This window comes from Oncorhynchus clarkii, chromosome 16 (genome assembly GCF_045791955.1).
Source record: "Oncorhynchus clarkii lewisi isolate Uvic-CL-2024 chromosome 16, UVic_Ocla_1.0, whole genome shotgun sequence".
Lineage (NCBI taxonomy): Eukaryota > Metazoa > Chordata > Actinopteri > Salmoniformes > Salmonidae > Oncorhynchus > Oncorhynchus clarkii.
Window position 1 is genome coordinate 35091287 of NC_092162.1, and position 11991 is coordinate 35103277.

The window sequence follows — 11991 nt, forward strand, 5'->3', positions numbered from 1 at the left end:
GAACAAGCACCAAACCAGCTTGAGTGAGTGCAGAGTTGGATGGTGAGCCGTGCATTGCATGACGTGCAATTTTGTGCTATTTCCATCAGAGAAATCTCCATGACTGGTGCTACAAGCTGGAGATCGTGTCGATGATTGATTGAACACAACACAAGAGGAGCACTGTTATATTAGCCTACATTGAGTGAAATTAAACAAACGCGCTTCTCAAAAGTGTGGGTGGTACAGGGAAGAATTTTCCCCAGGATCGTTGTATTGCTTTTCTTAGTTGATGTTGCTGATGTGGAGTGACAGCAAGCTGTGCTCTAGTGAAGCAGTATTTCAGCATACACTGAGCAAAACATTACGAACACCTGCTCTTTCCATAAGGAACACCGTTTGGGTCTTTGCATGTCGAAAACGATACACGTCAAATAACACTATTTGACACGTTAATTAAGCTTTTAATTTGACACGTTAAATAACACAGTTCTATTATAGAATGTTGTGTGTTCTGAATATGCATGTGCAAGCCAAGCGCCACCACTGCTATCAGTAGCACTGTCAAAGCTGTACAAACAAGCAAACACCGACCACGAACGATGTGTTTACAATACAGCATTCATTGTTCGACCACAACTTCTGGGGTAGCTAGCTAGCTTTAGCTTGGCACCTAGCTAGCACCAAAACAACCAGCCTGAAAACAATGACCAGTAGAAACTGCAGTCATTTTCATTATTCTTAGCAATGATTTAGGAATCCTTGTGAGTAAGTATTAGCTAGGTAGCCACTTGTTGTTCGCCTGTTGAAATTTAACTTCAGTTCATGAAAATAGATAGTTAGCCAGCTACTTAACCCTGTTGCCCAAAGCTAATGTTATAAGAAACCAGTCTGGACCGGGGTATATGTTGTGAAGCTAGCCACAATAAGAATTAGGCATAATAGTGGAATTTGTGGTTTGCCTTCAAAATAAAAGTACTTATTTGAAAGTGATGCAGTAGGTTACAATTGGTGGAATCATGCCATATTTAGACTAAATAATGTTAAACAAGGTTGGAATGTGAAGCAATGAACTAGGGTATCAGTCTACTCGGTGACACCCACAGAACACAACTGTGAAGTGTTTACGGAAAAACTGGCGTTGTAGCTCTTATCGCGGGACTGTGACTGTGTGAAATCACCTCCCCAGTCAGCCTATTGTGTGTATTGACATTCATATTGCACTGTAAAGCTTTACCTACAGATTGGGGATCAATGAAATGGTGTATCAGACTACTCAATACCCAATATATTTTTTCTCATTGTCCTCAGAGTTATCAGACTCCAAAACATCCACACAGTATTGTTTTTCCTCTGGAATAGTATTCAATACACATAGGTTGACAATAAATGTGGCTCAATTCACAGTTGTTTCAGAGTCTCGCAATAAGAGCAACGATGGTAATGTTCTCTGGGTGTCACTGTGTAGACTGATCCACATTCCAATGCAATTCTAAAGTATAATACATCAAGTGTGATTTCAACAGCAGACCAAACAAATTAATGTATTTTGTTGATTTTATATAACAACATTCCAACCTCATTTAGCATGATCTATTCAATTATGGCATAATTCTACTATTTGTATTCATTTGCATCATTGTCAATTATATACTTTTATTTTGAAGGCTAAACGCAAAGTCCACTCGTGTGGATAATCCTTATGGTGGCTAGCTTCACATAGATGGGTCCGACCACCATTAATCAAATAAGAACTGTCTTATAAACCAGGGTTATTTTAGATGACACCTAGCTATATAGTTAACTATAGCTACTGAAACAGATTGTCGTTTTGCTATGTTTTTGGGGAAGAACATTGTTTGCATCCATGAGCTAGCTAGCTTTTTTTATGACCAGCACTGTAGGTGTGCGAGACAACTTTACCAGCATCATAGCAGACATATCAATGAATCGTTGTGACATATGTAATACGAAAGATAGTGTAATCAATGTGTAATAAGTACGTACAAAATGTATGAACGTGTTAATTATTATGTGACGTGCAGTCGTATTCAGGTCCTAATTGGTCAACAAGCTTATTTGACATGTATCTTTTTTGATATGCAAAGACCCAAACGGTGTTCCATAAATACGAGTGATAGTGTAATCAATGTGTAATAACTATGTTAAAAACGTATGAACGCATTAAATTATTGTGATGTGCAGTCATATTCACGTCCTGATTGGTCAACGTCCTGATTGTATTTGACACGTCAATTAGTGTTATTTGACATGTATATTTTTTGACACGCAAAGACCCAAACAGCGTTCCATGTCTGACTGGTTACATTACTGCCTGGTACGGCCTCTGACCGCAAGGCACTACAGAGGGTAGTGCGTACGGCCCAGTACATCACTGGGGCTAAGCTGCCTGCCATCCAGGACCTCTACACCAGGCGGTGTCAGAGGAAGGCCCTAAAAATTGTAAAAGACTCCAGCCACTCCAGTCATAGGCTGTTCTCTCTACTACCGCATGGCAAGCGTTACCGGAGTGCCAAGTCTAGGACAAAAAGGCTTCTCAACAGTTTTTACCCCCAGGCCATAAGACTCCTGAACAGGTAATCAAATATCTACCCGGACTATTTGCATTGTGTGCCTCCTCCCAACCACTCTTTTACGCTGCTGCTACTCTCTGTTTATCATATATGCATAATCACTATAACTATACATTCATGTACATACTACCTCAATTGGCCAGACCAACCAGTGCTCCCGCACATTGGCTAACCGGGCTATCTGCATTGTGTCCCACCACCCGCCAACCCCTCTTGTTACGCTACTGATACTCTCTGTTTATCATATATGCATAGTCACTTTAACCATATCTACATGTACATACTACCTCAATCATTCTGACTAACCGGTGTCTGTATGTAGTCTCGCTACTTTTATAGCCTCGCTACTGTATATAGCCTGTCTTTTTACTGTTGTTTTATTTCTTTACTTACCTATTGTTCACCTAATACCTTTTTTGCACTTTTGGTTAGAGCCTGTAAGTAAGCATTTCACTGTAGGGTCTACACCTGTTGTATTCGGCGCTCTTGACAAAACTTTGATTTTATTTGATATTTCCATGACAGACTGAGCAGGTGAATCAAATCAAATCCAATTGTATTTGTCACATGTGCCGAATACAACAGGTGTAGACCTTAGCGTGAAATATTACTTACAAGCCCTTAACCAACAATGCAGTTTTAAGAAAATACCCCCCAAAAAAGTAAGAGATAATAATAACAAATAATTAAGAGCAGCAGTAAATAACAAGAGCATGGCTTTATACAGAGGGTACCGGTTCAGAGTCAATGTGTCAATGTGCGGGGGCACCGGTGTCGAGGTAATTGAGATAATTATGTACATGCAGGTAGGGTTATTAAAGTGGCTATGCATAGATAATAACAGAGTAGCAGCAAATAGTTTGGGTAGCCAATTGATTAGCTGTTCAGGAGTCTTATGGCTTGGGGGTAGAAGCTGTTTAGAAGCCTCTTGGACCTAGACTTGGCGCTCAGGTACCGCTTGCAGTGCGGTAGCAAAGAGAACAGTCTATGACTAGGATGGCTGGAGTCTTTGACAATTTTTATGGCCTTCCTCTGACAATCCAGGTGAAAGTTATGATCCCTTATTGATGTCACTTGTTAAATCCACTTCCATCAGCGGAGATGACGGGAAGGAGACGGGTTAAAGAAGGATTTTTAAGCCTTGAGACAATTGAGACATGGATTGTGTATGTGTGTCATTCAGAGGGTCAATGGGCAAGAGAAAAGATTGAAGTGCCTTTGAACGGGATATGGTAGTAGTTGCCAGGTGCACCGGTTTCTGTCAAGAACTGCAACGCTGCTGGGTTTTTCACGGTCAACAGTTTTCCGTGAGTATCAAGAATGGTCTACCACCCAAAGCATTGGAGTTAACATGAGCCAGCATGCCCAGACAAATTGAGGCTGTTCTGAGGGTAAAATGGGGGGTGGGGGTGCAACTCAATATTAGGAAGTTGTTGCTAATATTTGGTATAGTCCGTAAATATCTGACTAAATGTAAAATAAACAAATAACAGTTTTGCTACTTCTGCAGATCTATGCCTATATACTTTTTAACCACAGCCACTTGTAAAGTACAGATCATCTTGAATTGAGTCAGAACCAGAATCCCCTTTACCCGCCAAGTTAATTTATATTTACATATAATCTGACTTGGTGAAATGGTGCAGCCAGGAATAGATTAAATATACAGACAGAATATAGACAGAGGAATTTCACATAGTCTACATAAAGTATACAATATATAGATTAGATACCATAAACAAAGAACAATTACACATTATAGGAGAATATTAGCAAATTAACAGTTGAGGGTTGTACTCTTAATTTAGCCTTGTAACCAGCCTGAGAGTTTTAAGCAAATTAATCAGGCTGGCATGCAAGTTAGTATTTCTGTACTACGAACCAAACATTCAGTGGTACTCTTATCTAAACTATATTAAATACAGGTAATCACATTTAGGTAAATATCCCTTTAACAATAGAGACCTGTCCCAAGAAGGCAGCCATGCTTACACAAACCCATTTTTGATTACAAAAACTTGCTCAGAATTTAAATGCTCCCCTTCCTTTATAAGTGGATTTAATTAATTTGTGGTTTTAAATAAATCAAGTCACTCCTTCTCTCCTTGGTAATCAGTTCTGTGCCATTAATAAGCGGAGGACTATCGACTGCCAAAGAAGCTGATCATTGAATGTGTAGAGACCATTAAACACAAACACTTTGAGGCTACTCAACAACAGTGAATTCATGTTCGGTATTGGCAAAATCAAGGGAAAACGTGGTGGTCTATTCCCAGCTAGCACATTTGGTTCCTTGGAAGTTGTTGGAATGAACATTTTTGGTTTTCCAATGGTTCTAGGAAAGAAGCCATAAGTTTCCTGACCGTTTTTGAAAATGTTCTGAGAACAGAAGTGAAAATCCTACCTGTTCTGGGAACGTTCATTTTTAGGTTGCAGGGATTGAGAATATTTTACTATGGTTTCCTGAAAGTTTTCCTGGGAGGTTTAATTCACTTTCTGAGAATAGTTTTAATAACACTGCTAGCTTAGTTTGGGTTAACTGTTTTGAACTCCAAGCACAGCTAAATTGTAATTATTTCGCCACAATGGCTATTTATTGCCTTACCTCCCTAATCTTACCTGATGTGCACACACTGTATATTGACTTTTCTCTCTATTGTGTTATTGACTATATGTTTGTTTATTCCATGTGTAACTCTGTTGTTTGTGTCATACTGCTTTGCTTTATCTTGGCCAGGTCGCAATTGTAAATGAAAACTTGTTCTCAACTAGCCTACCTGGTTAAATAAAGGTGAAATATATATATATATATATATATATATATATATATGTTTTTTTAACAGATAGCACACTTGGGAATTTCCTTTCCTTAGGCATTAACCATGCAAACACATTTTTTTTTTGTGGCACAGCATCAGTGAGATCCAAAACTATGATCTTCTGTTCTCTATCCATATAATTAGTCCACTGTGTCACCAGGGTAGAGCTAGCATGCCATGTGTTTTTAACTCATACAAAGCTGTTCATTTTAGTCTAGTCAAACAGACCACATTTGAAAGGAAACAAGCACTCATGAAGATCAGGTGTGGCCATTTAGTGGGCACCGCCAACTCCTGAATACACCAAACAAGATAGAGAATAGAGTTTTGTTGACGCTGAGAACACCTACCTGTGTCCTGCATAACTTCATGAGGATGGACACGAGGACCAGGACAGGATCTGCAGCTCGCCGCCTTGCGCCAGAGGAGAAGTATGCTGCTCTGCAGGATGTTTCAAAGATGGGGTCCAACAACACAGCAAGAGAGGCAATCCTTGTGCAGGAGATCTTCACCTCCTACTTCTTCGGAGGGTGCTGTTCCCTGGCAACACCATAGACTACACTATGCACAACCAACAGCTCTTTTGAGAGCCATCCACATTGCAATAAGAGTATTCTTACATTTACTTAACTATGTCAACTAGAGTTATTAAATTCCTAGATTCTCTCCCTTTGATTTCTACTTCTTAGGTGAGGGTGCTGTTTAGGTAAGGGTGTGATGTCTGTAAAAAAATATATGATATTTTAAGTCACCCATATTGAATACATTTTGAACAATTAGACACCCTATAACCCAGACCTACACACTCATGTATCAAACTGATTGATGGATTGTGTTGTGCAGTATGCAGGCTCAGGTATATACAGTGGGGAGAACAAGCATTTGATACACTGCCGATTTTGCAGGTTTCCTACTTACAAAGCATGTAGAGGTCTGTAATTTTTTATCATAGGTATACTTCAACTGTGAGAGGCAAAAATCCAGAAAATCACATTGTATGATTTTTAAGTAATTCATTTGCATTTTATTACATGACATAAGTATTTGATCACCTACCAACCTGTAAGAATTCCGGCTCTCACAAACCTGTTAGTTTTTCTTTAAGAAGCCCTCCTGTTCTCCACTCATTACCTGTATTAACTGCACCTGTTTGAACCTGTTACCTGTATAAAAGACACCTGTCCACACATTCAATCAAACATACTCCAACCTCTCCACAATGGCCAAGACCAGAGAGCTTTGTAATGACATCAGGGATAAAATTGTAGACCTGCACAAAGCTGGGATGGGCTACAGGACAATAGGCAAGCAGCTTGGTGAGAAGGCAACAACTGTTGGCGCAATTATTAGAAAATGGAAGAAGTTCAAGATGACGGGTCAATCACCCTCGGTCTGGGGCTCCATGCAAGATCTCACCTCGTGGGGCATCAATGATCATGAGGAAGGTGAGGGATCAGCCCAGAACTACACAGCAGGACCTGGTCAATGACCTGAAGAGAGCTGGGACCACAGTCTCAAAGAAAACCATTAGTAACACACTACGCCGTCATGGATTAAAATCCTGCAGTGCACGCAAGGTCCCCCTGCTCAAGCCAGCGCATGTCCAGGTCTGTCTGAAGTTTGCCAATGACCATCTGAATGACCAGAGGAGGAATGGGAGAAGGTCATGTGGTCTGATTAGACAAAAATAGAGCTTTTTGGTCTAAACTCCACTCGCCGTGTTTGGAGAAAGAAGAAGGATGAGTACAACCCCAAGAACACCATCCCAACCATGAAGCATGGTGGTGGAAACATCATTCTTTGGGGATGCTTTTCTGCAAAGGGGACACCGTATTGAGGGGAGGATGGATGGGGCCATGTATTGCGAGATCTTGGCCAACAACCTCCTTCCCTCAGTAAGAGCAATTGAAGATGGGTCGTGGCTGGGTCTTCCAGCATGACAACGACCCAAAACACACAGCCAGGGCAACTAAGGAGTGGTTCCGTAAGAAGCATCTCAACGTCCTGGAGTGGCCTAGCCAGTCTCCAGACCTGAACCCAATAGAAAATCTTTGGAGGGAGCTGAAAGTCCGTATTGCCCAGCGACAGCCCTGAAACCTGAAGGATCTGGAGAAGATCTGTATAGAGGAGTGGGCCAAAATCCCTGCTGCAGTGTGCAAACCTGTTTAAGAACTACAGGAAACGTATGATCTCTGTAATTTGAATGTATTATCTAGGTACCAAATATTAAGTTCTGCTTTTCTGATGTATCAAGTACTTATGCCATGCAATAAAATGCTAATGAATTACTTAAAAATCAATGAATGATGAATCCCAAATGACAGGCTGGCTGATGACCCGATAAGTGTGCAGAACACCTTCCAGAATTGGGACGAGAACTGAGGACCCCGGTCCGAGACAATGTCAACCGGGAGTCCATGGATTTGGAAATCGTCTTGTACTGGGCCGTCTCCTTGGCTGAAGGCCGTCTCCTTGGCTGTAGGTAACTTCGGAAGAAGGATGAAATGGGCTGCCTTGGAGAATCTGTCAACCACCGTCACGATGGTGGTGTTGCCATCTGACGGAGGAAGCCCAGTGACAAAATCCAGGGAAATATGGGACCAGGGGCGATGAGGGACAGGGAGTGGCTGTAGGAGGCCAGATGGAGCTTGCCGCGGAGTCTTGCTTTGCGCACACACCCTGCATGCGGCGATGGTGGGCCACCAGAAGAGTTGATGAAGGAAAGCCAGAGTTCGGCGAATACCAGGATCACAGGTAAGCCTGGAAGAGTGAGCCCATTCAAGTAACTGAGGCCGGATCAAACCCCCCAACAGAATCTGCTAAACAGGAGGCAGGGAGGGTGGTCTCAGATTCAGAGGGAGTGGCTGGCTGTGGAACTGTACAGATGGGATAGAGCGTCCGGCTTCACATTTTTGACCCTGGGGGGTAGGAGATGGTGAAATTGAACCTAGTAAATAACAGAGCCCAACGAGCTTGCCTTGGGTTGAGGCGCTTGGCAGTGTGGAAGTATTCTACATTCTTATGATCTGTCCATACCAGAAATGGACGTTCTGCCCCTTCCAGCCAATGTCTCCACTCCTCCAGGGCCATCTTAACTGCTAGGAGTTCCCGGTTCCCAACATCATAATTCCTCTCCGCAGAGTTGAGACGATGGGACATGAAGGCACAGGGATGAAGCTTTTGGTCCTGGATGGATCGCTGGGAAAGAACGGCCCCTACTCCCACATCAGAAGCATCAACCTCCACCACAAACTGACGAGTTGGGTCCGGAAGGATGAGGATGGGAAAATTGCTACTTTAGGTCCCCAAAAGTCTTGTCAAATGTTGGAGACCATGTGAACGGTACCTTGGGAGAGGTGAGTGCAGAGAGGGGAGCCACCAGGTTGCTTTAGCCCCGAATGAAACAGCGGTAGAAATGTACAAAACCCAGAAACAGTTGGAGCTGCACCCTGGACGTGAGCTGGGGCCAATCCACCACCACTTTCACCTTCTCCGGATCCATCTGTACATTCCCCTCAGCAATAATGTATCCCAGAAAGGAGATAGTGGAGTGGGACTCGCACTTCTCAGCCTTTACAAACAACTGATTCTCCAGGAGGCGCTGAAGGCCCTGTCAAACATGGAGAATGTGTTCCTGGGCAGAATGAGAGAACCAGGATGTCGTTGAGGTAGACAAAAACAAAGCGATTTAACATGTCCCGGGGGCACATTGTTGACCAGAGCCTGGAAGACAGCAGGCGCGTTGGTGAGTCCAAACGGCATAACCAGGTACTCATAGTGTCCACTGGCAGTGTTGAAAGCTGTCATCCACTCATCTCCTTCGCGTATCTGCACAAGGTGGTAGGCATTCCGAAGGTCCAGTTTAGAAAAGATAGTAGCCCCCTGGAGAGGTTCGAAAGCTGAGGAGGGAAGTGGTAGAGGGTACCGATTTTTAATCATAATATCATTGTGGCCCCGATAATCAATACATGGACGCAGGTTCTTGTCTATCTTTCCCACAAAGAAGAATCCTGCGCCGGCAGGAGAGGCAGAAAGGCAAATGCTCCCAACAGCCAGTGAGTCCTCTATGTACTCCTCCATGGCCTTGGTCTCAGGACCGGACAGGGAATATAGCCGGCCTCAAGGCGGTGTGGTGCCCGAAGGAGGAAAATGGCACAATCGTAAGGACAATGTGGAGGAAGGGAGGTAGCACGAGCCTTGCTGAAATGCTCCAGGAGGTCCTTATACTCTGCGGGCACGGCAGAGAGATCCAAGGCCATACTCAATACTGGAGACAGATGTTTCGGAGATGGCTGTGCCGCCTTTAGACCGTGTGAATGGCAAAATGAGCTCCAACCCAGAATGGAACCCGTAGTCCTGTCAATATCTGGGTTGTGTTTTTGGAGCCAAGAAAACCCCAAATCCACAGGTATGTGAGGGGACTCAATGAGGAGAAGCGGAATTAACTCACTGTAGTTTCCAGATACCTGCAAACCAATGGGAACTGTGCTGTGTGTGACTCTACCAATGGAGCGGCCGTCCAGGGCCCTGGCATCCATGGGAACAGACAGGAGTTGAGTAGGGATACTTAGTTCTGATACCAGGGTAGCGTCCATGAAACTCTCATCTGCCCCAGAGTCAACAAGTACCCGGAGAGACTTAGACTGGTCTCCCCACAGCAAGCACACATAAAAAGGAGTTTGGGTAATGGGACTTAGAGGGTTCCCAGTCAGACTCACCAGAGTGCTTGACCTACTAAGGCTTCAGGTCCCTTAACTGGGCAGGTAATGTCATGTAATGTAATGTAATGCCCTACATCTCCACATTACAGACAACAATTGGAGCTTAGCCTGCAGGAACTGATAACCTAGCCCTTCTCCGGTACATGGGTTCTGGCTCACCCGTCATCGATGATTCTCAAGGAAGCTCGGGTGGCTTCGGATCCTCTCTGAAAAATAACATTCGGGGACTTCCGGATTCCTTCGAAGATGAGCGAGCCACTGCGGTTGAACGAGTGTGACCTAGGCCAAACCTCCTCTCACTCCTGCGTTCCCTTAGACATCCATCAATTCTAATGCTGAGGGCGATGAGGGAATCGAGGTCCATCGGTAATTCCCAAGCAGCTAGCTCATCATTTATCACCTCAGATAGTCCATGAAGGAAGGTATCGAAAAGGAACTCCGGATTCCAGGCACTCTCTGCGGCCAACATGCGAAAGTCAACAGCATAGTCTGCCACACTACGGGAGTCTTGACGTAATTCAATACGTTTTTGTACTGCCTCTCTCCCAGATACCAGAGAATCGAACACCTTCCTCACCTCCAATACTTCAGATCGCGACAAATGGCGGATTGTTGCTCCCAAACTTCCGTAGCCCAGGAGAGAGCCCTTCCCGACATTAGCGTAATAATATACGCCATCTTTAATTAGTCCGAAGGAAACAAAGATGGCTGTAGCTCAAAAATAAGGGAGCATTGAGAATGAAAACCCCGGCAGGTACCAGGATGCCCAGAGTATCACTCCGAAGGAGGTAAGCGGGGTTCTCTGGGAGCCGGGGTAGGCTGTACAAACTCACCACTGATAGTAGACAGGTTACTGGGTGGTTGGGAGGTCTCAGAGGTGGCAGGCTGCCTATGAGCTAACTCACTGATTTGCTCCATAATCTCCTTGAACCCTTGGTTGTGGCGTTCTTTCAGAGAACGAAGCCCATCCAAAAGATCCAGCAGTAGCTCCTCATGCCTCCCAATGGAGACTCCCTGCAGGGAGACAGCGTGGCAGAGCTGGTCCAGGTCTACTGGGTCTGTCATGGCCAATTCGTACTATAAGGTTACGAGGCCAGAACCAGATGCAGACACGGGAGGCAGATGGTTTGCCACCTCTTGTTCCTCTATTTGTATAATGCACACCAGATGTGCATTGAAGTACAGATTGAACTCGTATTTGTAACATAATATTTCAATTATAATAATTATAATTCATGTATTATGTATTGATAACACTTGAATAATGAACTTCTTTCAATAAAGCATTTCACATTCTCTACTGGTTGAAATTAAGTCTCTCGTTTGATGAAATGCTACACCTATCCTGTGTTTATCAAATCAATGCAGATGAAGGATATTGGGATGAACCGGGTTTAGAGTATTTACATGATGCATAGGAAGTGTAGTGTACTGTTTTTTAAAATTCTATTTCTGTATATATGAATTACAGATCTTCTAGTTAAATCATGTTTCTAGTCTATTGCATAGTTACAACGTGTAACCATTGATGTCTCAGGAGCAGGAGTGGTAAACACTGTTGAAGTGTAGAACTGTAATACATGCTTGCAGACACAGCATCATTCAAAGACTGGAGTTTGATTCTCCTGGTATTGGATATGAGTGAAAAATAATCTAATTCATACCTGAACTGCACCTTTATTTATCAAGGTAGAGTACATGATCAGTGAATATATTACATGTACAGGCTACAGTGTTATATTATATTCTACTCAATCCATAGGCTTCATTAATGTCATTCAGACTCTTTTGAAGTTGATACAACTGGCTATGATAGCTGAGGTTCATAGCTAGGTGCTGAACTAATACAGTTGAAGTCGGAAGGTTACATACACCTTA